The sequence below is a fragment of the Bufo gargarizans genome, chromosome 3 (genome assembly GCF_014858855.1).
Source record: "Bufo gargarizans isolate SCDJY-AF-19 chromosome 3, ASM1485885v1, whole genome shotgun sequence".
NCBI lineage: Eukaryota > Metazoa > Chordata > Amphibia > Anura > Bufonidae > Bufo > Bufo gargarizans.
The window spans coordinates 481263868-481291170 of NC_058082.1; the positions used below are offsets into that span (position 1 = coordinate 481263868).

Consider the following 27303-nt stretch of genomic DNA (forward strand, 5'->3'; position numbering starts at 1 on the left):
ATGGGTCCGCAAAAAGAAAACCTGAAGTGACTCCGTGTGCAGTCCGTTTCTGTTCCTCAAAAAAAATAGGATGTTATTTTATTATTTTCCGCACTACAGACACGGATAGGGCTAGACCAGGGGTCCATTCACATGTTCGCAGTGCATTGCAGATCCGCAATACACCCGTCCGGCACCCCCATAAAACTGCCTATTGTTGTCTGCAATTGCAGACAAGAATAGGACATGTTTTATTTTTTTTCCAGAACCGCGGACCGTAAGATCGTGGGCAGCAGTCCGGAAATGCAGATACGGACAGGACACTGTGTGCTGTCCGCATCCATTCCCGCCCCATAAAGAATAAATGGGTCCACACCCGTTCCACAGAATTGCAGAACGGATGCGGACATGTGAATGGACCCTAAGGGCCAGCTGTTCCGTTCTGCAAAATACAGAATGCACACGGATGTCATCCGAATTTTTTTGCAAGCCGCAAAATACATACAGTCGTGTGCATGAGACCTAAGGCCTCATTACCACAATCTTAAAGGGGTTGTCCAGGTTCAGAGCTGAACCCGGACATACCCTTATTTTCACCCCGGCAGCCCCCCTGAGCCTAGCATCGGAGCATCTCATGCTCCGATGCGCTCCAGTGCCCTGCGCTAGATCGGATATGCCTTCAAAATCAGATAGGTTCAGGTCCCACCTCTGAGAACTGCACAGATCTCCAGAATGGGCCCCAAAAATTTAAGGAAAGTGCACCACGCATGCACAGAATGCTCTCCATTCATTTTTATGGGAGTTCTGAAAAATGGCGATTTTAATGGTGCAGCAAGTTTAGACACTGCTCTATTAATTTCTATAGAACTACCGGAGATAGCCAAGCCGGCGCTCGCCTGTTATCGGCAGTCGCATAGTAATGTATGGCGGTAGCTGCGGATGCCCTCCTTTCACTTTGGAAATTTGTGGCATATCGCTGTTATAATGGGACCCCTGCACCTATGTCTAAGATGAGACTACCCCTTTGTGTGTATATGCCATGTGTTTCTAGAAGCAATCATTAGAGATGAGCGAATTTCATATTTTGACATTCGTTCACTGGTAAAAGGTGAATTGCGATATGGATTCGTTTTAGCGGAATCCATAACGCAATTCTATGACGGGAGGCATTCTATCATAATAGAAGTCTACGGCCTACATAACAGATCCGTCCTGTTTCCGTTATGGAGGGGAGTCCTCTCCTGCATAACGGAAACAGGACGGGTCAGTTTTGCAGCCCATAGACTTCTAGTATGACGGAATGCCTCCCATCATAGAATTGCCTTATGGCCAGTGGTAACGGAATCCATAACGCAATTCACCTTTTACCAGTAAGCAAAGCGTGAAAGAATTTCGTAACCTGAAATTCGCTCATCTCTAGCAATCATCAATGAGCAACTGCCATATAGCAGCATTATTTCCTCCACTGTGACTGACTGCTTATACCCAGTGAGAAGCTTCCACAGTTACAATCCATAGTCAATAACGGACAGTACTGCTATTGCTTGTTATTTGGCAGTTATCAGATCCTAATTCTCGCTCCTCCATCTTTCTTTTGCTTCAGTGCAAATAAAATAATAAGCAAATATATACGATTAAAAAAACTGCTTGTACCTGCTCTGCACTGTAACCAAGAGATGGAGATCCAGCACAGGGTGCCCCCCGTCTAATATCCCTAATAGGATATATATACACCGCTAAATAGCGGACCAGACCAGGATTAGAAAGGCTATCACTCTCAGATCAGCACCCCGCACCTTGGCGCCGGATCTACACATCTCTGTCCATTGTGTGGTGGACGGAGCTGGTCACCACTCATCGTGAAATGACTGGGAGCCGAGCTGCAGTAACCAGCTCCGTCCTCCACACAATGGACAGAGATGTGTAGTTCCCGCGCCAAAGCTACTTCCGAACAGCTGATCAGTGGGAGTGCTGGGTGTCAGACCACTGATCAGATTTAGAATGGACCCATCAATAAAGAAAAATCCCAGAGAACCCCTCCTAATTAGATTTTTTTCCCTTTAAAAGTAGATTTAGGACTGTTAAAGGGATCTAAGTGCCGACCCCAGTTGGCCAGGATTAGAAGGCAGCATAGCTTGTTCTGTTGCGTGGGCAGACTCAGTATATTGGGCAGACTTCAGTATATGGGGCAGACTAGATGGGCCAAATGGTTCTCATCTGCCGACACATTCTATTTTTTTTATGTTTCCCATTCACTACCATGGGAGTTACGGAAACAGTGGGGCGCCAGCTCACTCTGTGGTTTCCATAAGCACAGCCACTGAAATGTGACCACCTTTAAGACCTTATGATCATCTTCATTAGAGTGAAGCCACCATTCACATGCTGCAGTTTTAGCAGGCTTTCCAGGTACCTTTAACAATACGTTTTATGTAGGCACCATTAATGTTGGTTGCTCTCATCATTTATCTCTCCATGCATCTGTAACATTTTAAAGCGGATGACTAAAAATCGGGATTAGGGTCCATTCATACGTCCGTAGAAATTCTGCGGAATGGTTGCGGACCCAATCATTCTCTATGGGGCAAGAATGGATGCGGACAGCACGCCGTGTGCTGTACGCATCTGCATTTCCAGAGCGCGTCCCTGATCTTCCGGTCTGCGGCTCCGGGGGAAAAAAAATAGAACATGTCCCATTCTTGTCCGCAATTGCGAACAAGAATAGGACAGATTCTATTGGGGTGCCGGCCGGGTGTATTGCGGATGCGCACTACACTACGGACGTGTGAATGGACCCTTTTTTATGCTGAATATCCACCTGCAGACAACCTGGTCAGCAGTGTTCATTAATGTGCATTACAAGAGTCCGAGGTCAGCAGGTGAAAATAGCATGGAGCTTGTTGTCAGATGTCACCGACACACAGGCAGGAGATCACTGTGTAAGGCCTTATGACCATGACCTATTTTCTGTTCGTGTCTGATACGTGGATTTCACGCAGACCCATTATTTCTATGTGGCTGCAAAAAAAAATGCGGTCAGCACAAGGATGTCATATGTGTGCTGTCCACATCTGTGCGTCTGTACAACATAACATGTTCACATCTTGTCCGTTTTATGGACAAGAATAGGCATTTTTACAATACGATGGAACATGCAAAAGGGAACATGCGGGACGCATACGGTCAGTACCCGTGTTTTGAGGACCACTGTCACCGCCAGATCTCTGAGAAGCTCTGACAGACGTTCTTCAGTACCTTTTGCTTGAGGTTCTTTTGTTTTGGTTTCATTTTGTCATCTCGTTTCCCTCTCTCAGCTGTCATCTAGTTGCAATGATTGCATCCCTTTATATTCCCTCCCATACTGCATCACTTTGCGGTTTATACAACTTCCTGGATTGTGGTCACTGCTAGATGCTGCAACTGCTGTTCCTTTATTTGTGTTTTCCTGTTGGCTTGATCCTAGGTGACCCCGACTCCCTCCGTATTTAGTGTAGGGAGCCGGTGGTCGAGTCCCCTCACTATTATAGGGTTCTCAGGTGTCACACAGTCTATGTACGAGGGCATGCAATTATCTATCGTAAAGATCTTTGCATTGGCTGAGCAGTTAGGGAGAGCTCTATGGCTTTTATAGGGCTCACCCTTATGTTCCTTAGTTTGGGATCAAGTCAGTCGGATCTTTATTTGTATCGTCTAGTTTTCTGCAACACCATCCGTGACAACCAGCGATACAGCTGTGTGCATGAGGCCTAATACCATGAGGATTTATACTAAAATAGGGGTTAATTCATATAGCACAGCACTATATGTGCTTCAGCTGTATATACTCCAATATGGAGACTTTTTGAGAGAAAGGAAATTCTCTCTAGTACCAAGGTACCAATAACATCTGGGCCACATGGCGACTGTAAATCACACATGATCATTATATCATCATAGTCCAGGTGTATCCAGTTGTCCAGTATGTGGAAGAAATTAGTAAAAGACACAATGATTGTTAATAAAATGTAACACAATTTTACCACAGTGATAATGTAAAGCACCTGCCAGAGGAGCCCAATAAGAGTGACAGTCACAGGGACCACAATATACTTCCAGTGACACCCACAGAAATCCAATAAGAGTGACAGTCACAGACCCAAACACAACACACAAACCAAGTAAATGCTCAGGGCCTCATAGATTAGGGGTCCCCCAGCAGCTGGCCACATGCAGTTGGGTGATAAAAATTAACCAAAAGGGCGGATCAGCTGCACAGGGTCCATGGAGAAGGGAACCTTCCTAGCTGTAGAGAAGTAGCCAAAGTGCTAAGGCCGAGATTCTAAACGTGATAAAACTGCATCCTGCCTTTCAGCGAGTACAATTTATCCCTCATCATCCGTTCTGTGAGCAATGGAGCTGAAAACAAACATAGTGGGAAGTAAGGTCACTGCAGTACAGTACTGACAGATTCCACAGAAGGGATATGCCCCCTGCTTGTGAGAGAAATGCATCTAGCTGTGCAGCTGAAAAGTATAATTAGGCTGAAAACTATATTAGGGAAGCCCATTCCTTCACAGTTATGATTGTACAAAGAAGCACAGCCATTATGCTAACTTTTTAGTTTTTAAACTGATAAGCTTTAAAGAAACGCACACAGTGTCAAACGTACAGGTATGCTACAGTGCTCCTTTTATTTCATCGTTTATCTAGTTTTTTGCCTTTTGTATCCACTGCTTCTGAAATAGTCATACAGTGCCACCTACAGCCACCACCTCCCTGCCAGCCGCAGGACGTACTGCATATTTCAAGGTTTGAGTGATCTGTAAATGTTATTTCTCTGAATCTAAAAACAAATTAATTGCTCAAGCGAAACAAATCAGAAAATAACCTGTTGGTGGTGCCGCTCAGCGCCTTCTTCATGCATACAGAATTTACTTCCTAAGCCCGCCACTTGAAATTTATTAGCAGACTGTTGAGACTTGCAGATGAAAATGGTTGCGCCAAGGTCTGCTATCCTCCTATGTGCAAAACTAGAGAGAGGCCTTGACACAACCTGCTCCGTACCTGGCGGGCGAGGAAAGAAAGACATGAAATAGCCTTGGCATGATACGCCATCAGAAGGAAAATGGTAATCTACATTACATTACTGAAGGAAAGCCTTTGAGCTGCGGTCCCATAAAAGCCAAACCTGCAATTTCTCACAGCCTGCAATAAGCAGAGTTTTCAAAGGCCTTTAAAAAAAAAAAAAAAAAGGAGCAGAGTCACAATACTGGCTTCCAACCTTCAAAGCTTATCTGAAATACATTAGGAGAGACGTCCTGTGACCTCACCATTTACAATTCAAACAAGCCTTTCAGAAGCCCATGAATACAAATGAAGGGAATGAATTCCACACGCAAATTTTCCCAGCGTCCTCCTATTGGAAATGGCAACTGACAATACAATTTGGGCCTCTGCTCCCGACCCTTTCGCTGCCAGGGAGATGCACACGTGACAGGCGCTGACAGTCCAGGGGTTGCAGAGGAGCTCAGTTGTCGGTGGGTGACTGCAGCACAGCCGCTCTGCCAAACCAGGGCCGATAATGAGGAAACAAATCATTTATCACACATTTGCAGATTCTGTTCCCAGGATGACGGCAGAACTGTCACATTCATTTTTGCCTTTCACTCATCAAAAGTGTGTTCCTCCCATAGGGAGCCCCGGTCTCATGCAGGCGCCGCAAGAATCCGGATGCCGGTTTACAGCTTTTAATTCATCTCTGGTTACTGGACGAGTCTCTCAGTTATTTTCCTAGTTTATCAAAATGAACCACAACGAGGGGGTAATTCATTTTATTAAAGTGCTGTTTTAATATTGAAGGGCTCGTGCCACCATGAAAAGTTATTTTAATATAATTCAGCATGAAAAACTAGTTACTTTTGCAATTTACTTCCCGTTACAAAAATGCTCCATTTGCGAGATATTCTCTTTACTTCATTACAATGGCGCCCCCTGGTGTTTAATCTGCACAGTAATCTGCACCTACGGAGCTGGATGAACATGGTCGCACATGCTCATTTCCATCCTTCAACTGACACCAGCCATATCTACTGTTACAGGAGAGAGCTGCAGCAGAAAGAACACGCCTCTGAGCTGCGATAGGGACGGAAAGGACATGTCCCCTGAGATTTAATAGATAGGTATGAACTAACTTGTGTTTTCAAGTTCAGCGTACAAGGTTCGGGTTACCTAAGAATTCCATTATGGATTCCGCCATCACGGACCATAAGTTGTGGTCCGTGGTAGCGGAATCCATAACTGAATTCGTAGATAACCCGAATCCTGTACGCCAAACTTCACTCATCCCTAGTGATAGACAGAGCTGCAGCAGAAAAAAAACACATCCCTGAGCTGTTCGTTTGAAGAGAATCTAGCAGAGAAATAAATGGGGGGCACTCTAGATACATATTACTTACAGGGCCGGTTCTAGCTTTGTTAGAAAGATTGTCGCCTACTATATGTCGTCTGATTTTAATTTTTTTTACATCAATCATGGGATTACTTCTATAAATTCTGTAGTGTTTTCTTTTGGAACTGTTGTGCTGTTCCTCTCTTATTCCTGTTGGAAATATTAGAATAAATGGGCATTACTGCTCCCCTTATCAGTGAGGTGTGCCCAGTCCCAATGTTATCGAGAGAGAGGGAGACGGAGAGAACTGGCAGTAGTGGAAAACCAGCTCACTCAGGGAAAGCACAACCCAGTCCACAGCTTGTAGAAATAAAGTAGAATGAGAGGAAGGCTCCAGCGTGTTATATAAAATCCATTCAATGGGTCCGCCAAAAAACGGAAGTTACTCCGTGTGCATTCCGTTTCCGTATTTTCATTCCGCAAAAAAATAGAACATGTCCTATTATTGTCCGCATTACGGAGAAGGATAAGACTGTTGTATTAGAGGCCAGCTGTTCCCTTCTGCAAAATACAAAATGCACACGGACGTCATCCGTATTTTTTGCGGACCGCATACATACGGTCGTGTGCATGAGGCCTAAAACCGCACCTGAACCGGACAACCCCTCTTCATATGCTCTATGTTTTTGACTCCATAATACAATATCAAATGGGTTTTCCAGGCTCCAAACTGATGGCCTATTCTGAGGATAGGTCATCAACATCAGGTCAGTGTGGGAGTGGATACTGATAATTTATCCTGGGGAAATACAAGTTAGGCTACATGCACATAACCGATGTTTGTTTCCGTGTCCAGTCCGTTTTTTTTTGCGGATAGGATGCGGACCCACTTATTTTACTGGGTCCGCAAAAAATGCGGACACCACACCTTGTGCTGCCCGCATCAGTATGTCTATTCCGTAGCCCCGCAAAAAAAATAGAACATGCCCTATTCTTGTCCGTTTTAGGCATTGTTACAATGGAACCGCAAAAAAAAAAAAAAGGATGGCATACGGATGTCATCCTTTTTTATTTTATTTTTTTGCGCGGATCTGCAATTAGCGGACTGCAAAACACATACGGTCGTGTGCATGTAGCCTTAGGCTCATGCACACAAACGTATTTTCTTTCCGTGTCCGTTCTGTTATTTTTTTTTTTTTGCAGACTATATGAGCCGTTGAGGAGGTGCTGCCTGGGGCTCGGAGGATTGAGACGCCACCCTGGGCACTTGAGAGGGCGCATTTACAGAATCTTAAAAGTTCATTTTTGGCTAAAAGAAAAATCCATTAGATACAACAAAGGTACCGTTTTTAAGTTCTCGGTGGCACATATAACGCTATTTGATCAGTCTAATATGCTCAAATGTGGTGACAGACTCCCTTTAATTAAAAAAATATATAAATACATTTTAAAACAGAATTTTAGAAATGTTTACAAATTTATTAAAAAGGAAAAACTAAAATTTCACATGGACATCAGGATTCAGACCCTCTGCTTTGACACTTGAAATTTCGCTGTAGGGGCCTCCCATTTCTGTTGATCATCTTGGACATGTTTCTACATGTTGATTGGACGTGATTTGGAAAGACTCACCTCTGCCCATATAATGTTTCACAGCTGACATTGCATATCAGAGCAAAAACCAAGCCATGAGGAGGAAAGAGCTGCCTGTAGAGCTCATAGCTGGGATTTTATGGAGGCACAGATCTGGAGAAGGGTACAAATTTTTTTTTTCTGCTACACTGAACGTTCACAGTGGTCTACAGAGGGCACAATGGCCCCCATAATTCTTAAATGGAATAAGTTTGGAACAGATGCCCCTCCAAACTATGTAATCAGGGGAAAAGGGCCTTAGTAACAGGTGACCAAGAACCCAACGGTCACTCTAGCTGAGCATCCAGAAGGTCAACCATCACTGCAGCACTCCATCAATCGGGGCTTTATGTCAGAGTGGCCAGAAAGATGCTTCTCCTTAAGGACTCTCAGACTATGAAGATTCTTTGGTCTGATTGAATTTTAAGCATCACATTTGGAGGAAAGCGTACACTAGCCAATACCATCCCTACAGTGAAGCATGGGTTCGTGATCCGTCCGCACCGCAAAAAAATAGAACAAGTTCTATTTTTTTGCGGTGCGGAGGTATGGACAAAAACACCATGGAAGCACTCCGCAGTGCTTCCATGGGGTTCCGATCCGTGCTTCCATTCCGCATCTCCGTGATTGCGGACCCATTCGAGTGAATGGGTCCGCATCCGTGATGCGGTGTGCACATGGGCTAGTGCCCAACAACTTTCGTGTGCAAGAAGCCTAAACCTTGTGGCATCATACCCAAGAAGACTGAAGGCTGTAATCACTACCAAAGTTGCTTAAACTAAGTGCTGACTAAAGGGTCTGAATACTTATGTCAATGCAAGATTTTTGTGTTTCCTTTTCAATAAATTAGCAAAGATTTCAATAATTCTGTTTTCATTTTCTCATTATGGAGCATTGAGAGCAGCATGATGGGGGGGACGGGACTTTTTTTATTTTAGCACAAGGCCACAACATAAAATGTGAAAAAGTCTGAAGATTTTCTGAATGCATTGTATACTAGATGAACCAGCAGAAATCAGCTGGCTGCCCGGTCAGGTTATTACTGCTTAAGAAAGGGTAGGACTGTGTGCTGCCGGTGTATGTGCATGTCAGCCTGGAACCTAGTGAAGGCCTCAGGACTGCCTGCAGCGTTTTTAATCAGGCTTCACTTTTCTGGTGCACCCTGATGGTGACTGTCAGTATAGCAGGTATATGCATTGTATTACATAAGCTGTACAATGCATTATAGAAGTCCCTGTAAAAAAAAAAAAAAAAAGTAAAAAAATTATATAAAAGAAAGTTTCTGGTTATTGTTGACCAAAGTATACATAGGGTGATTATATGACACTAATATAGCATTTGTTGAAATTCTGCACCGTTTTCTATATTTCATAAGGTACACAGTCTACTGTACTGTCCACACAGAGGTCTTGTCCATAAGATGCCTGCAGATGGAGGGTCATGTGACCAGGCAGATCACCACCATGTGAGGTCTCCTCCATTCAGGTACACTGCCCCTGCCATCTGCACTTGTTCTGTTTGGAGCTTAGTGCAGGATGGTGGAGATATCACATGGAGGTGATCTGCCTGGTCACAAGATTCGCCATCAGCAGACCTCATATCTACCTTATAAAATACAGAAAATGGGGCAGAATTTCAACAAAGGCTATATTAGTAAGTGTCATATAATTATCTAATATACACATTGGTCAACAATAACCAGAAAGCAATGTACTACATACGTCCATCAAGAAGTGGGATGGGGCGCAGCAAGCTTGAGCGTCAAGACCGCTGCCCCCTTAACTTCAAACGGTCTATTTGCATACAGCATGCGAGGGGAATAAAGGGATTTTGCATCAAAGTGATCCATCGGTTAAACATCATTGATATGATGACCAGAGCTGCGAGGGATGGTTGTGACAAATTCCCTTTAAAAAAATAACAATTCTATTTTATTTTTTTTATCTCTCTTACCAGAGTTGTTGAAACAAAGATGAATGAAAGATAATTTAAAAGTCCTATGAGATATTTGGCAGCAACCAATAAAATGTCACAAAGAGGACACACACTAAGGGCTCTTTCATACGAGCGGATACTGTGCGGGTAAGGGTACTTTCACACTAGAGGCAGGACAGATCCAACAGGCTGTTCACCCTGTCGGATCCGTCCGGCGGCACAACGAAATAGCGGCAGTGACTATAATGGGGGCGGAGCTCCGGCGCAGCACGGACTAAAAGTACTGCATATCCGACTTTTTAGTCCGGAGGCCTCTCGCCGTGCTGCACCAGAGCTTCGCCCCCGGTGGCACAGCGAAATTGCGGCAGGACGGATCCGACAGGGTGAACAGCCTATCGCATCCATCCTGCCGCTAGTGTGAAAGTAGCCTAATCCGCTGTGTGAAAGACTGCCAAGCCCCGCTCCGGACAGCAGAGACACGGAGCAGTAACATGACTGATAACGCTCTGTGCCTCTGTGATCTTTTTACTACAAAATCACAGTGAGATAAAGTTGTCACCGTGATTTTGTAGTAAAAAGATCACAGAGGCACGGAGCGTTATCAATCATGTTACTGCTCCGTGTCTCTGCTGTCCGGAGCGGGGCTTGGCTGTCATTCACGCAGCGGATTAGGCTACTTTCACACTCGTGTTTTTTGCGGATCCATCATGGATCTGCACAGACTGATCCATTCAGATAATACAACCATCTGCATCCTTTCTGAACGGATTTGTTTGTATTATCTTTAACATACCCAAGATGGATCCATCTTGAACACCATTGAAAGACAATGGAGGACGGATCAGTTTTCTATTGTGCCAGATTGTGTCAGAGGAAACGGATCCGTCCCCATTGACTTGCATTGTGTGCCATTTGGCTCAGTTTTTATCAGACAGACACCAAAACACTGCAAGCAGCATTTTGGTGTCCGTCTCCAAAGCGGAATGGAGACGGAACGGAGGCAAACTAATGCATTCTGAGCGGATCCTTTACAGGTAAATATTTTTCCTCTTTAAATTTTTTATTACAAGAATAAAATGAAGGGACGATCATTTATCCGGTACAGAAAATTCTCCCAGCCAGTCGGCATCTCTGAAAAGCATTATGCGATTCCTGTTGTGATCAGTCGTGGAGGGTATATCACTTTTTTTTATTTTATTCAGTGGCTTCTAATACTAGTAAAAAAATAATAAGTCATGCACACTACCATATTACTGCTCCGTAACCTCCCCAAAGCGGTAATACAACGTCTATAGAAGCCTATGGGGGAAGACCCGGTGGTCATGGTACACAATGGCACCAATGACAAAGTCAGGGGGAGATGGAGGGTCCTTAAAAATGATTTTAGGGAACTAGGTGAGAAGCTCAATTCCAGGACCTCCAAGGTAGTGTTTTCAGAAATACTACCAGTGCCACGAGCATCACCAAAGAGACAATGGGAACTTAGGGAGTTAAATAAGTGGCTCAGAAGCTGGTGCAGGAAGGAAGGGTTTGGGCTCATGGAGAACTGGGCCGACTTCTGTCGGTTACAGGCTCTACAGTAGGGACGGGCTGCACCTTAATGGGGAGGGTGCAACTACTCTGGGGGAAAAAATGGTTAGATGGCTGGAGGAGCTTTTAAACTAGGATCTGGGGGGAGGGTGGGGGTCATATTAATAAGGGGTAGATAGTGTAGATACAAACATCAACCAAGGTAACCAGAAAATCCTGGATAATCACTTTACAGGTAATAGTAATTTAAAATGTATTTTCACAAATGCCAGAAGTCTAGCTAGCAAAATGGGGGAGCTGGAGGCTATGGTACTAGAAGAACACATAGATGTAGTTGGTGTGGCTGAGACATGGTTGGACTCTTCACATGACTGGGCTGTAGATATTGAGGGTTTTACACTATTTAGGAAAGACAGGGTCAATAGAGAAGGCGGTGGTGTGTGCCTGTATGTGAGGAGTGATCTGAAGACAAGTGTGAAAGAGGCAATTGGGGTGAGGATGATGAGGATGTGGAAACCTTATGGGAAGTTCAAAGGGATATAAACACAGAAAAAATAATACTTGGGAGTAATCTATAGACCCCTAACATCATAGAGGAGATAGAAACGTAACTGTATAACTAAAAAGAGCGGGCTGCTGTCATAATGGGAGATTCTAACTTCCCAGACATTGGCTGGGGTCATGATTCTGCCTCAACCGCAAAGGGGAGAAGATTCCTCAACTTGCTGCAGGACCCCTTTATGTGCCAGTTTGTAGAAGCTTCCACTAGGGGCGATGCTCTGTTAGATCTGGTAATTTCTAATGATGCAGAGCTTGTTGGAAATGTTACTGCTCGAGAAACACTAAGTAAGGCTACATTCACACGTCAGTATTTTCCTATATCCGGATTTTCGGTCCATTTTTTTGCGGATCCGTTGCTCCTGAAAATGTTTCCGTATGTCATCCGTCTTTTTGAGGATCCGCAAAAAACGGAAACATGTATAAATTTCAATAATCAAATAAAGTTGTTTGGATTTCTTTGAAAAAAAATTGAAAAAAAAATGAAAAAAAATTGAAAAAAAAAAATGAAAAAAAATTTGTTATGCGTTTCCAGGAACGGATTCTGCATAAAACGGATGACATACGGAATGACATCCGAATGTCTTCCGTTTTTTGCGGATCCATTGACTTTGTATTGTACCAGGATCCGAATTTTGCGGAAAAGAATAGGACATGTTTTATATTTAAACGGACATGCGGAACAGAACAACGGAAACGGACAGCACACATTGTGCTGTCCGATTTTTTCCAGGACCCATTGAAAATGAATTGGTCCAGATCTGGTCCTGATCTGTTCCGCAAAAAACGGAACAGATCAAAAAAGAAAAAACAGATGTGTGAATGGACCCTAATAGTGACCACAATATAATTATATTTCCCCAAAACTATAAGCAAACTGTCAGGCAGAGCACAGACACTGAATTTTAAAAAGGCTAATTTCCGTGGGTTGAGGGCAGCATTTCAGGGCATAGACTGGGAGCAGCTACTGTCACATAATAATACTGAGGATAAATGGGAGAGCTTTAAATCCACATTGAGTAATTGCACTAAAAAATGTATTCCTTTAGGTAACAAGTATAAACGGCTAAAATTAAACCCCTCATGGCTTACAGCTACTGCAAAAAGGGCAATAAAAGACAAAAAAGGGCATTTAAAAATACAAACAGTAGTCACTGAAGATAAGGAAAAGGCAGAGTTATTAAAATGTTTTTTTTTAGCTCTGCTTATAAAAAAAAAAGAAGAGAAAAGATATCTGTTGTGCTGGGGCTGTTACTACATCCAGTGATATACTCAGTTGGCTAACTGTAGATATGGTCCAAGATAAGTTAAATGTGAGCAAGGTTCCATGTAACGATAGATTACACCCAAGAGTGCGTAAAGAGCTCAGTTCAGTGATTGCTGTGCCCCTGTTTATCATTTTTAAAGATTCTCTAGGTACTGGTACAGTGCCAAGTGGTTGGCACAAGGCAAATGCAGTGCCCATATTTAAAAAAGGATTAAGGTCCTTCACAGGTAATTATAGACCAGTTAGTTGAACTTCTGTTGTGGGGAAAATGTTTGAAGGACTCTTAGGCCTAGTTCACACGACCGTTTGCCCGCTGGACGAATGCATTGCAAGGATGGATCTGTCTCTCCGCTTGTCATGCGGACAGATGGATCTGTCTTGTATCTTTTTTAAAATTTTTACCGGTCTGCGCATGCGCAGGCCGGATCCGGCATTCCGGTATTTTGAATAGCGGATCCGGCACTAATACATTCCTATGGAAAAAATTGCCGGATTCGGCATTTAGGCATGTCTTCAGTTTTTTGGGCCGGAGATAAAACCGTATGGTTTTATCTTTTGCCTGATCAGTCAAAACGACTGAACTGAAGACATCCTGATGGGATTACTCTCCATTCAAAATGCATGGGGATATGCCTGATCAGTTCTTTTCCAGTATAGAGCCCCAGTGACGGAACTCAGTGCCGGAAAAGAAAAACGCTAAGGTGAAAGTACCCTTAAGTATGTAACATAAATCAAGGGTTAACCCCTTTCACCTAGCACATTGTTGTAATTGTATACTCTAGAAGCTAGACCTTGTTAAACAGATCATGCTGAACTATGCAGCTGCTTCAAATGTTAGAAAATGTTTAGTGTATAGATACTTGGTAGATACCAGAACTTTAGGCTTTTATTGAGTCATGCAAACATTCCTTTTTGTGTTTTTATTATTATTTTTTTTTAAACCTCAGTTTCTTCCTCATTACTTTACTTTTGAAGGGAATCTGTCACCTGTTTGTACTATTTGTAGCACATGCCAATGCGCTGTAGTTCCCTCAAACATAATTCCAACCATACCTTTATGTTTATCCATGTTTTTCACCCACAGAAATAGAGCTTTTACAGATATGCAAATGAGTCTCAAAGTGCCCAGCAGGGCATCATCAACATTAATACTTCCACTCCTATCCGTCTGCTACACCGGCCACTCTGTCTGAAATCTTGCGCACGCTACAAAGCGGCTGTGCACTGGACTAAGGGCTCTTTCACACCTGCGTTCTTTTCCTCCGGCATAGAGTTCCGTCGTCGGGGCTCTATGCCGGAAGAATCCTGATCAGTTTTATCCTAATGCATTCTGAATGGAGAGAAATCCGTTCAGGATGCATCAGGATGTCTTCAGTTCCGGACTGCTGCGCTTTTTGCTCCGGCCAAAAATCCTGAACACTTGCCGCAAGGCCGGATCCGGAATTAATGCCCATTGAAAGGCATTGATACGGATCCGGCCTTAAGCTAAACGTCGTTTCGGCGCATTGCCGGATCCGACGTTTAGCTTTTTCTGAATGGTTACCATGGCTGCCGGGACGCTAAAGTCCTGGCAGCCATGGTAAAGGGTAGTGGGGAGCGGGGGAGCAGTATACTTAACGTCCGTGCGGCTCCCGGGGCGCTCCAGAGTGACGTCAGGGCGCCCCACGCGCATGGATGACGTGATCGCATGGACACATCATCCATGCGAATGGGGCGCTCTGACGTCATTCTGGAGCGCCCCCGGGATCCGCACGGACTGTAAGTATACGGCTCCCCCGCTCCCCACTACTACTATGGCAACCAGGACTTTAATAGCGTCCTGGCTGCCATAGTAACACTGAACGCATTTTGAAGACGGATCCGTCTTCTGCGACTTCAAGCAATTCAGTTTTTTTTTTTTTTTTTTTACGCAACGCAGGCCCCATAGAAATGAATGGGTCTGCGTGAAAATCTCAAGCGTTTGCAAGCAAGTGCGGATGCGGTGCGATTTTCACGCATGGGTGCTAGGAGATGATGAGCAACCCCATTAGGATCTTCTATCTTCATTCAGCAGGACCTGCGCTGAAAATGTTCTGCGACTTCAAGCAATTCAGTTTTTTTTTTTTTTTTTACGCAACGCAGGCCCCATAGAAATGAATGGGTCTGCGTGAAAATCTCAAGCGTTTGCAAGCAAGTGCGGATGCGGTGCGATTTTCACGCATGGGTGCTAGGAGATGATGAGCAACCCCATTAGGATCTTCTATCTTCATTCAGCAGGACCTGCGCTGAAAATGTTCTGCGACTTCAAGCAATTCAGTTTTTTTTTTTTTTTTTACGCAACGCAGGCCCCATAGAAATGAATGGGTCTGCGTGAAAATCTCAAGCGTTTGCAAGCAAGTGCGGATGCGGTGCGATTTTCACGCATGGGTGCTAGGAGATGATGAGCAACCCCATTAGGATCTTCTATCTTCATTCAGCAGGACCTGCGCTGACGTCACCGCGCGGTGAGCGCAATTACGTCATCAAATGTACTTTTGCAGGTTCTGAAAGAAGAAGAAAGAAGACTATGCCAGCTGCGCGAATAGGAGGATGAGGTGAGTTCATTTTTATTTTTTAACCCCTCCAGCCCTATTGTACTATGCATTATGTATTAAGAATGCCATTATTTTCCCTTATAACCATGTTATAAGGGAAAATAATAAAATCTACAGAACACCGATCCCAAGCCCGAACTTCAGTGAAGAAGTCCGGGTTCGGGTCTGGGTACCACATTCATTTTTTTAGCATGCGCATGCAAAATGCATTGCACCTGCGCAATAAAAACTCAACGCAATCGCAGTCAAAACTGACTGAAACTGTGTGCGCACTCGTGAGCAAATCCGGAACGCCCGTGTGAAAGAAGCCTAAGCCGCACCTAGGATTTGGAAGAGGAAAAATAAAATAAAAAATATTTTTCATCAGACCTCAGAGCAGACCCAGACCCCTAAGGCTACTTTCACACTGGCGTTTCTGGGTCCGCTTGTGAGATCCGTTTCAGGGCTCTCACAAGCGGCCCCAAACCGATCAGTTCAGCCCCAATGCATTTTGAATGGATAAGGATCCGTTCAGATTATCAGTTTGGCTGCGCTTGGTCTCCGTTGCGCTTTTGAGGCGGACACTAAAACGCAGCTTGCCTGACGATGCGGATCCGTTTTCACTGACACAATATAGTGCAACTGAAAACGGATCCGTCCTTATTGACTTTTAATGTAAGTCAAGAAGGATCTGTTTTGACTTCGACTTTAAAAAAAAAGAATAATGCAAACGGATCCGTTTTGAACGGATACAAGCGTTTGCATTATCGGTGCGGATCAGTCTGTGCAGATACAAGACGGCTCCGCACCGAACGCAGGTGTCAAAGTAGCCTAACACAGACTCCCATTCTTCATCAGATCTCTAATCAGACCCTCAAGTTCCATCAAACCTTCGATCAGACCCTCATCAGATCCCCAAGCTCCATCATTCTCAGATCAGACCCTCATCAGATCCCCAAGCTCCATCATTCTCAGATCAGACCCTCATCAGACCCTCCAGCTCCATCGTTCTCAGATCAAATACCCCCAGCCTCAGATTATACCTAAAAAAAACTTACCTTGCTTGCTCCAGACGGCGCTGCCCCTCACTGCTCTCTGGTCTTTTTCCGGCCCATGCTACACGGTGACCTGACATCGCAGTACGTACTGACGCTGTACGCCGTCAAGACACAGGGCAGAGCAGGGCTGCAAAAAGACCAGGGAGCGCGAGTAGAGCCAGCACAGTGCTTCCCTCACTGCTCCTTGTGACTTCTGCATACTAATGACCGTTTCTATAATGGAAGCAGTCATTAGCATTCGAACTATAAGACGCACTGCCACTTTTTCCTCTCTTTTCGGGGGAAAAAGTGCATTTTATGGTCTGAAAAACACAGTACTTATATTTAATTTTATTTTACATTAGATTTGGCATATTCTAGTCATTGATTGCATTAGGCCAGGGGTAGGCAACCTCCGGCACTCCAGCTGTTGTGAAACTGTAACTCCCAGCATGCATACTTACACTGCTCTTCTCTGGACTCCAACAGAAACTAATGGAGCATGCTGGGAATTGTAGTTTTACAACAGCTGGAGTGCCGAAGGTTGCTGATCCTCGCACTAGGCAGTTTGCTAGCGCTTGTGATTTAGCAATCTGTTTTGTGATTCAGACTCACAGGTTGATTTTGCCTTAGGGCTTGTTCACACGACGGTGCTGTTTTTTTGCGGTCTGCAAATTGCAGATCTGCAAAAAACGGATGCCGCCCGTGTGCCTTCCACAATTTGCGGAATAGACCAGGAGGCCCATTATAGAAATGCCTATTCTTGTCCGCATTAATTTTTGCGGGGCCACGGAACGGAGCAACGGATGGGGACAACACACACAGTGCTGTCCGCATCTTTTGCAGACCCATTGAAATGAATGGTTCCGTATATGGACCGTACGCGGAACGCATAAAACGGGCGGTATACGGAACGCAAAATACGTTTGTGTGAACGTAGAGTTGTTGCTTATCAATTCTGTTGCTTATGGTGGGTTCACATGGGCGGAGGAGCAGCTGTTCCTTCCTGCCAACTGGCTGCTCGTTTAGTGGGGGTGAAGCTCTGTATTTACATGCAGCGATCCCCTCCACAGTATAAAAATGAGTGATCGCTATTGCCATCCTTAGTCCTTATACAGCTGCACTGTTTCTTGAAAGCAGAGTTCTGTTTAGACAGCACGATCTGCCGCCCAGATAACCATAATTCACTTGCAAGCACTAACGACCGTTTCACCCGATGAACAAATGTTTTGCTCGTTCACTGGGTGATCAGCTGCACCTTCAGATGGGCAGATTGTCAGGAACGAACGTTCATAGGGATGTTCATCCCCGACAATCAGCCATTTAAACCTATTATGAATTCTGTGTATTTTAACAGTTTTTAATTTGTTAATTTTATTAATGCAATCAGAGACAAAAACTATGATAATGTTGATTATTATTTGCCCGAGGTGCTCCGTTTTTTGCATGTGTACTGTGTTTTGCTCATACATATTGCACATGCACCCAGTTCAGATACTCTTGTGGTGCCCACTATCTATTGCATTACTAACTGCCAAAGGTAACAGAGGCTGAAAATACAGCAATAAGTTCACATATCAGTTTGCTAAACAAATGAGTAGGAGGCAAAGCGAGTCACTTACCACTGTATAGGTGACGGCCTTTATGCATATGCAGGATTTCAGTTTTTCGTTTTTTTTAAAGCATAAAGCGTACAGTTCAGAACATTTTAAAAATGCACCATGCGTATACATTATAGTGATTACCTAGGAAGCGTTCCTTCCCGACAGTCGGCGGCTGGTTCATGCATCAATCTCCTCCATAGTATGAGGACGTGGGAATCGTTATTGCAATCCTTCGTCCTCATACAGAATGATGGTTTCTGAGCAGCAGATGACCGTTTAGACTGCACGATCTGTGGTGCCTGCATGAACGACAGGATCACCTGCGTTTCGCTCATCGGTGGCACATTCACATGGCCAGATTATCGGGAAAGACCATCCCAAATGATCTGCTGGATTCTCGGACCGTGGAAATGCACCTAAAGGAGGTGCCTGTCCACACTCTTACCATGTCTGACCTCATTACTATGGTGACTGCCATTTTTACAGATTAATCGATGTCGTACAACTGAGACTACAGCTGGTCTTGCCCCTAGGATAGGCTGTCTGTCCAAACCATAAAGATGCACACAGCATGAGTGGTCTTCAACGTGCTCCATCTTCTTTTCCTCTTTGACCACTGCATTCAGCAGACAGTTGGGGGGGGGGGGGGGGGCATACACATTTATCTAAGGCCACTTTCACACTGGTGTTTTGGCTTTCCATTTGTGAGATCCGTTCAGGGCTCTCACAAGCCGTCCAAAATTGATCAGTTTTGCCCTTAATGCATTCTGATTGGATAAGAATCCGCTCAGAATGGCTCAGTTTGGCTCCATTCCACTTTGGAGGCAGACACCAAAACGTTGCAGCGTTTTGGTGTCCGTCTGACGAAACTCAGCCAAACATTGTGTGTGTCAGGATGGATCCATTTTCTCTGACACAATATGGCAGAATAGAAAACGGATCCTTCCTTCATTGACTTTCAATGGTGTTCAAGACGGATGGCTATGTTAAAGATAATACAAACGGATCAGTTCTGAACGGATGCAGACGGTTGTATTATCTGAACGGGTGCGTTTGTGCAGATCCATGACGGATCCGCACCAAAGGCGAGTGTGAAAGTAGCCCAATACGTCTGGCAGCTTAACAAGCCACTCCATGACAAACCCATTTGATAAAACACACTAAGCTTACAAGATCATGAGTAAGTCAGCAGATCCACAAAGTACAGATACCAGCCGGGCGCATCCCACACTTTTCTCGCTCCCCATCACGGGAATGTCTATGCTTGTTCATAAAGCATTGGATATGTTCTATAATTTGCACACAGATGTCATGTCCACAGAAACAAATGGGTCCTCATGCAATCCACAAAAAATGCAGATTGGACGCGGACTGAAAATATGGTTGTTTTTGGAGGCCTTACAACAGGCAAGTGAAACTCGTTTTTAGGACACAGGTTTTGCACATTGATAAACCTCTCTTTGTACACTGCTTTGGAATACGTTGGTGCTGCAATAACAGGAAAAAGATCACTAATAAATATAAATCTTTTCATCATTGTGAAAACTACAATGAGGAGACACCGCCTGCCCCCGCACCATATAGGACAGCCATAACATCCTCATGACTTATAGAACAGTTTTTTTTTTTTTCATATTCACTTTCAATTAGCAAATCTCATTTCAAGGTTATGACTATGTCCCTTCCAAGTCTTGCATCTCATATGTCATCATGCCAGGAGCACCAAACTAGACACTGGAAATATTAACCCCTTAATGAGCAGGAAATTTAGAATTTTTTTTTCATTTTCATGTTTTTAACCCCAGACTTCGCAAAGCCATAGCTTTTTTTTTTAATTCACATAGTTATATGCGGGCACCATTTACAGTTGCATATACAATGTAGTGGGAAGCGGGACAAAATTCCAAATGGGGTGGAATTATAAATAAAAACACAATTCCACCAGAGTTTTATAGGTTTGGGTTTTTACAGCGTTTTCTATGCAGTAAAACTGATCTTTTACTTTCATTCTCTGGGTCAGTACGCTGCACAGTTTTTCTTCTGTTTTAATGCTGAAAATAAAAACTTTGCAAAAAAAAAAAAGGAAAAAATAATACGTTTTTGGTTTGCATCTCCATTAGGGTTGCGCAAATATGGTTCAGATTGCTGAAACTTCAGAAACACCTCAGCAGAGGCAATACATTTTACAGTAGGAAGGAGCCGATATTCTTAAAGAAGTTTTTGAAAGAATCGGGTTAGAATACAGCAAAACGAACCCGATTCGCTCAACCTTACTCACCATATTCTTACCCACATAACTTTTTTTATTTTTATGTGTATTGAGCTGTGTGAGGACTAATTTGTACTTTTCATTGATTGCATTGTGTTTAAGACGTTTTGCTAACTTTTTTTATTTAGAATCTGTAATTTTGACTCCCCCCCCCCCCCCCCCATTTTATCATATGGAATGAATATTTTTATATTTTAATAGAATGGGAGTTTTTGCACGTGGTATTGCGATACTCATGATGTTTTATTTTTTTAATTGTGTATGTTCTTTTAATTTTCAGGAAAGAGAGGCGATTAGAATTTTTATATTTACACTTTTTTTTTATAATTCCCCTAGGAAACCTACAGCATGCAATCAATAGATTGCTTTTCTCATAGATTCCAATGCATTAGCATTGGAGTTTATGAGAATTATACTATGTTCTTAAGGAGCCCTGCCAAAGGGGGCTCCATAGGAAACATATGTGTAGCAGCCTCCTGTCACACAGGAGGACAGGGGCTGCTGCACACACACACTCCGGCTCCCCAGATCTCCGCTGAGGGGAGCCAGAACGCACCCAGAAGCATGTACGTCCGGGTTTTTGCCCCTCCAGATGCCTTGGTCACATTTGAGCATGGCATCCAAAGGGTTAAAAGTCCGCAATCGGGTGCCTGGGGTTAACAGACTAATGTGATTTTATTAGTAAATTAGAAAAGGTCCATAAAGCAGAAAATGGAGACCTAACAGCACAATTTTGTTCTGACAAATTAGGATACTCTAATACAAGTGAAACTCGAAAAATTAAAATAAAGTGCAAAAGTCCATTTATTTCAGTAATACAGCTTAAAATTAGAGTTTTGTGAAAAGGTTCAATATTCTAGGCTCAAAGTGCCACACTCTAGTCAGCTAATTAATCCATATCCCCTGAGCAAAGGGGACCTCAAAATTGTGACTTTGGGTTTTCATAAGCCGTAATCATCCAAATTATAACATAAAGGCTTGAAATATCTTGCTTTACATGTAACGAGTCTCATATATTAGTTTCACCTTTTAAAGTTACATTACTGAAATAAATGAACTTTGCACGATATTCTAATTTTTAGAGTTTCACCTGGAGTGCTACAGCCCATTCTAAAAGCCTTTTACAAAGGCAAACGCGCATTTGTCCTGTGTCACTTATCATTTGTCTGCAGCAGATCGTCCTGTGCAAACAGGAATCTGCTGCCAGCAAACAGTTATTCTCTATGGGGATGGGCAATCACTCTTTCCAATACACAGGGGATGATTGCTGCACGTAAATGCAGCTCTCCCCCTTGCTTAACAGGCAGTTATCAGGAACGAATGGTTCGGACCCGATAATTGGCTGTTCAGTCTGCCCATGTAAATGGACCTCAAAAGGGCTTTCCTGTCCTATCAATATCTGATCAGTGGTGGTTAGACATCTGGTACCTCCACCGATCAGCTGCGTCCTGCAGCCTCCACAGACACAGCCATACACATTTTAGTCCTTACTGTTCAAACTGGCCATACATGTTCAATAAAATCAGGCGATGGACGAAAGACCTTTCTGAGAATGTTCTTTCATTTCAAAGCAAGATCTTTCGTCAGACTATCAGGAGAAAATTTTAAACATGGCAGACTTCTTTTCAGATGACAGTGGTCATTAGTTAAAACGATTGTTCGTTGTTAAATTTCACCTGACAGTTGAAATCGTCCGTATTGATCAACTTTAGACTACTGTGTATGGCAACCTTTAGACATTTATGGTATATCCTGAGGCCATTTTTCTGTCTGACTTCACCACTCTTTGGATTTTCTCCTGCATGTCTCTGCTCTTATCTTTAATTGTATACAGTTAACCAAATGAAAGTTCACCTTCCGAAATTTTGCTCAAGCTAGATTAAGGGGGCTGTCCAACTTTCGAGACCCCACAGAGTGGCCGAAACTGCTGTGGGGATCATGCCTACCTGGTTCCTGCCGCTAGCTTCTGGCTCCACTGCCGGATCTGCTCCCTGGGGCACTTGCATCAACATCCTGTTGATGGGGGGCATGTAACTGCTGCAGCCAATCACTGGCCGGACATCAGTGGATCAACAGCTGCTGTGGTCATGTGCCTCCCATGGTCAACAGGATGTTGATGCAAGCGCATGCGGGAATTGCAGGGCCAGCGGTGGAGCGATGGAGACGGAAGTAGGATCACCACTGCGGGTCCAGTCACTCTATGGAGTATGAAAAAAAGTTGGACAACCCCTTCATTTACTGTCCAAATCTGTCAATGTACCGTATTTTTTCGCTTTATAAGATGCACCTGATGATAAGACGTACCTAGGTTTTAGAGGAGGAAAATAAGACCTCAGAACAGTCCGCAATCTTCATCACAACCAAAATAAGAAGAAAAAAAAACTCCCGATGGTGTAGTGTTGGTCGTTCTACCATTGGATGCCTCCGACACTAGTTTTAATTGCGCCTAGTTTTAATTTACAAGGTTGAACAGCTGCAAGTCCAAGGTAAGAGGACATGAATTTCAATGGCCCACTTTAGAATAGCCTTAGGGCTCATGAACCTGGCAGGGTAGATATAGCTAATGGTACCATGGGGTGCCATACATCTGGAGCTATTCTCTTCTAGAAGCAGTGCTCCAAGGGTAAAAGACCTCTGTGAAACAGTATATGACAGCATAGGCCATTATACAGTCCTGATAAAAAATTTAAGACCACTTGAAAAATGGCAAAAATAAAATCATATTTAGCATGGCTGGATCTTAACAAGGTTCCAAGTAGAGCTTCAACATGCAACAAGAAGAAATGGGAGTGAGACAAAACATTTTTTGAGCATTCAATTTAATAAAAACAACGAATAAACTGAAACAGGCTGTTTTTCAGCTGCTCAAAAGTTTAGGACCACACCTCCCAAAAAAAAACTAAACCCCCCCCAAAAACAGAAATCCAACTTCCAAACATGAACTCAGTAATGAGTAGCTCCGCCGTTATCGTTTATCACTTCCAAAATTCGTTTCGGCATGCTTGATGCAAGCATTTCCATGAGGGGGAGTGAGTGGGAACATGTCTCCAAGAGGTGAAGACGGCCACACGAAGGCCATCTACTGTCTGGAACTGTTGTCCATTTTTGTAAACTTCGCTTGCCATCCATCCCCAAAGGTTCTCAATTGGATTTAGATCAGGGGAACACGCAGGATGGGCCAAAAGAGTGATGTTATTCTCCTGGAAGAAGTCCCTTGTCCTGCGGGCATTGTGTACTGTAGAGTTGTCCTGTTGAAAAACCCAGTCGTTGCCCCACAGACGAGTGCCCTCAGTCATGAGGAAAGCTCTCTGCAACATCTGGACATAGCCAGCGGCCGTTTGACGCCCCTGCACTTCCTGAAGCTCCATTGTTCCACTGAAGGAAAAAGCACCCCAGACCATTATGGCGCCCCCTCCACTGTGGTGCGTAGAAAACATCTCAGGTGGGATCTGCTTGTCATGCCAGTAACGTTGGAAACCATCAGGACCATCAAGGTTAAATTTTTTCTCATCGGAGAATAAAACTTTCTTCCACCTTTGAATGTCCCATGTTTGGTGCTTTCTTGCAAAGTCCAAACAAGCAGTTCTGTGGCGTTCAAGGAGACGAGGTCTTTGAAGACGTTTTTTTGTTTTTGAAGCCCTTCAGTCTCAGATGCCGTTTGATGGTTATGGGGCTGCAGTCAGCACCAGTAAGGGCCTTACTTTGGGTCAAGGATCGTCCAATGTCTTGACAGCCAATTGGATCCTCCGGCTCAGTGCTGATGAAATTTTTTTGGGTCTTCCACCTGACTTTTTTGTTCCATAACCCTCAAGATCAATTAAGAAATTCCAAATGACTGTCTTACTGCGTCCCACCTCAGCAGCTTATGCAGTTCAACAACCCAACCACGTTCAAAAAGGGAGAGTTATTTTGCCTTTGCCATCACAACGTGCGACTACCTGACATAAAATGACACTGAATCCACATCTTTGCACAGATTTGGCCTGTTAAAAGGCATGTGGTCCTAAAATTTGGATCAGCTGAAAAACAGCCTGTTTCTGTTTAATCGTTATTTTCAATTAATTGAATGCTCAAAAAATGTTTTGTCTCACTCTCATTTCTTCTTGTTGCATGTTGAAGCTCTACTTGGAACCTTGTTAAGATCCAACAATGTAAAATATGATTTTTTTTTGCCATTTTTCAAGTGGTCTTAAACTTTTGATCAGGACTTTATTATTTCATTGTATTCTTACATAATCCATTAGGAAGAACCTGAAATTAGAGACATACATATGGTAGAGGCTTCAAGCATCTCTACTGCAGCCCTACAAAATGGACCCATAATACAGCTAGGCACATGAGCCTGTAGCTGACACCCTCATATATTTTATAGGCTATTAACCGTAACAAAAATGTGCATCGTACACCAGAAATAGTTCATAGACCTTGTACATTAGATTGTTAAACTTTAATAACCATGTGTTTGTTCGATTTCCCTCGACCTCCTATGGTCTACACAATATAGTAGAGCATTAAAGGGACACTGTGTCTTGGATTTTACTTACTGAGCTAATAACATCACCACATGAGTCTCCACGATTTACATTAAAATATACTAGTATTACTGCCCTGTGTTTTTTATTTGGTCTATAAAATCGGTTTTTATTAATATGCAAAGTACCTCAAGGGGACATCCCTCCGGCAGTTGGAGCCCAGCCGCTCCCATTACTTCGGAGCCCCAGCACCGCCCCACTGCTAATTTATTCACTGCTCATCGCCGACGTAATGTTTGTGCAGCACCCGTAGTGCCCTGGATACACATGTCAGCGCCCGCGCGGTGTCCTGGCATCGGCCTCACAGAACTCACTGCGCATGCGCCAGCTGCACAAACATTACGTCGGCGATGAGCAGTGAATAAATTAGCAGTGGGGCAGTGCTGGGCTCTGAAGTAATGGGAGCGACTGGGCTCCAACTGCCGGAGGGATGTCCCCTTCGGGCTCCTTATTGAGGTACTTTGCATATTAATAAAACCAATTTTATAGACCAAATAAAAGACACAGGGCAGTAATACTAGTATACTTTAATGTAAATCGTGGAGACTGATGTGGTGATGTTATTAGCTCAGTAAGTAAAATCCAGGCGACCGTGTCCCTTTAAGCAGTACACACACTTCATAGTCATCACCAGCAGGAATAATGCCACATGATGTGTAATCCTCCATGTAAAAGAAACCGACAGCAAGCTCAATTTAGCTGATAACTAGGACTTATTTTTTTCTCTGGGTTGAAAAGTACATAATGTAAGTATCTCGAAGAGAATATGGAGCACATGGACAGACAGGGCAGTAATTCGTCATTTCACGTTATTAAAACCCATCAAGCTAATATTTTAGCCCTGGATTAACCACAGGCAAGTCAATTTTTGGAAGTAATTATCACTGCTATCTGCAATAAAAGTTAATTGGACATAATTGAACTGAAGCCCTAGCTTGAATGAAACAAGCGCTGGCAAGAAGTGTTCTTTTCTGACATACAAAGAGGTTCCTGATAATTTGCGGACAAACAAGAGCTGACTCTTGCGGTTAACTCATACCACATGACAGCATGCTGCTTAGCTAATACCCGGCGATGCATGCCAAGACGTAACAGCTCAGATGACTATTGCCTAGACATATGCGAAAAAACTGCTGGAAAAAAAATCATGATCAGATATAACAGACTGAAAGTTCATGAACTGCCAGATGCTGATCTAGAGACTAGAATTAACCAGGTCTTCAGATGGACTGGACTGACAAGTTCAAGATGACGTCACCTCTATTACTAAGGCTCAGTTCACACCACGTTGGAGCAATATGTTGTAACTCCTGACGCATACCTCCGACGTTCGGCACTGTTATAAAGGCAATACATTGTTCACTAGCCAACAAAAACGTGCATTAGGCTTCTTATCACACTGGAGTAAGTAGTTCCATCAGAGAACAGCCTGCTAGAGTTCTCTGGATTCGGCATTGCTGGATGTTACTGGAATGCCCGCAGGTCCCATTAACTATAATGGGGTCTGGCGGAGATCCAGCCACTACCCAGCAAATATGCCCAGATTTGGCCAGACAAAAACGTTGATGGAATAGTGCTAGATCAATGATCATAAGTAGGGAACGATCATTCATTCAGCCATTTATTGCTATATCATTGGTCGGTGCTCGTTATGAGCAGAAATCTGACCATAAAAGGTGGGGGGCTACATGACAACATGTTGCAAGACACTGCATCTAATGACTGTCAATGGTGTCACAGTGCAACATGTGACATGCCGCGACCATTACAGAAAATCCAACACTGTTGGATTTTTGGTCACAGGTCACAAGTGCATGTGACTTTGCCATTATAGACCGCAATGCAAGTTTCAAGTGACTTCATGCAATTTGGCAGTTTTTCTACAACCAAATCACTGCTCTAACCCTGGGTTCACACCTGAGCGTTTTACAGCGCGTTCAAACGCGCTGTAAAACGCTTAAGACATGAAAACCAATGCTTCCCTATGGGAAGGGTTCACACCTGGGCGTTTTACAGCGCGTACGAACGCGCTGTAAAACGC

At 43.7% G+C, this 27303-nt stretch overlaps 1 protein-coding gene across 1 annotated transcript in view; it reads right to left on the reverse strand.

Moving 5' to 3' along the window:
• Positions 1 to 27303, reverse strand: part of FAM222B (family with sequence similarity 222 member B) — a 149400-nt gene that overhangs the window by 19305 nt on the left and 102792 nt on the right. The window lies entirely within an intron of this gene.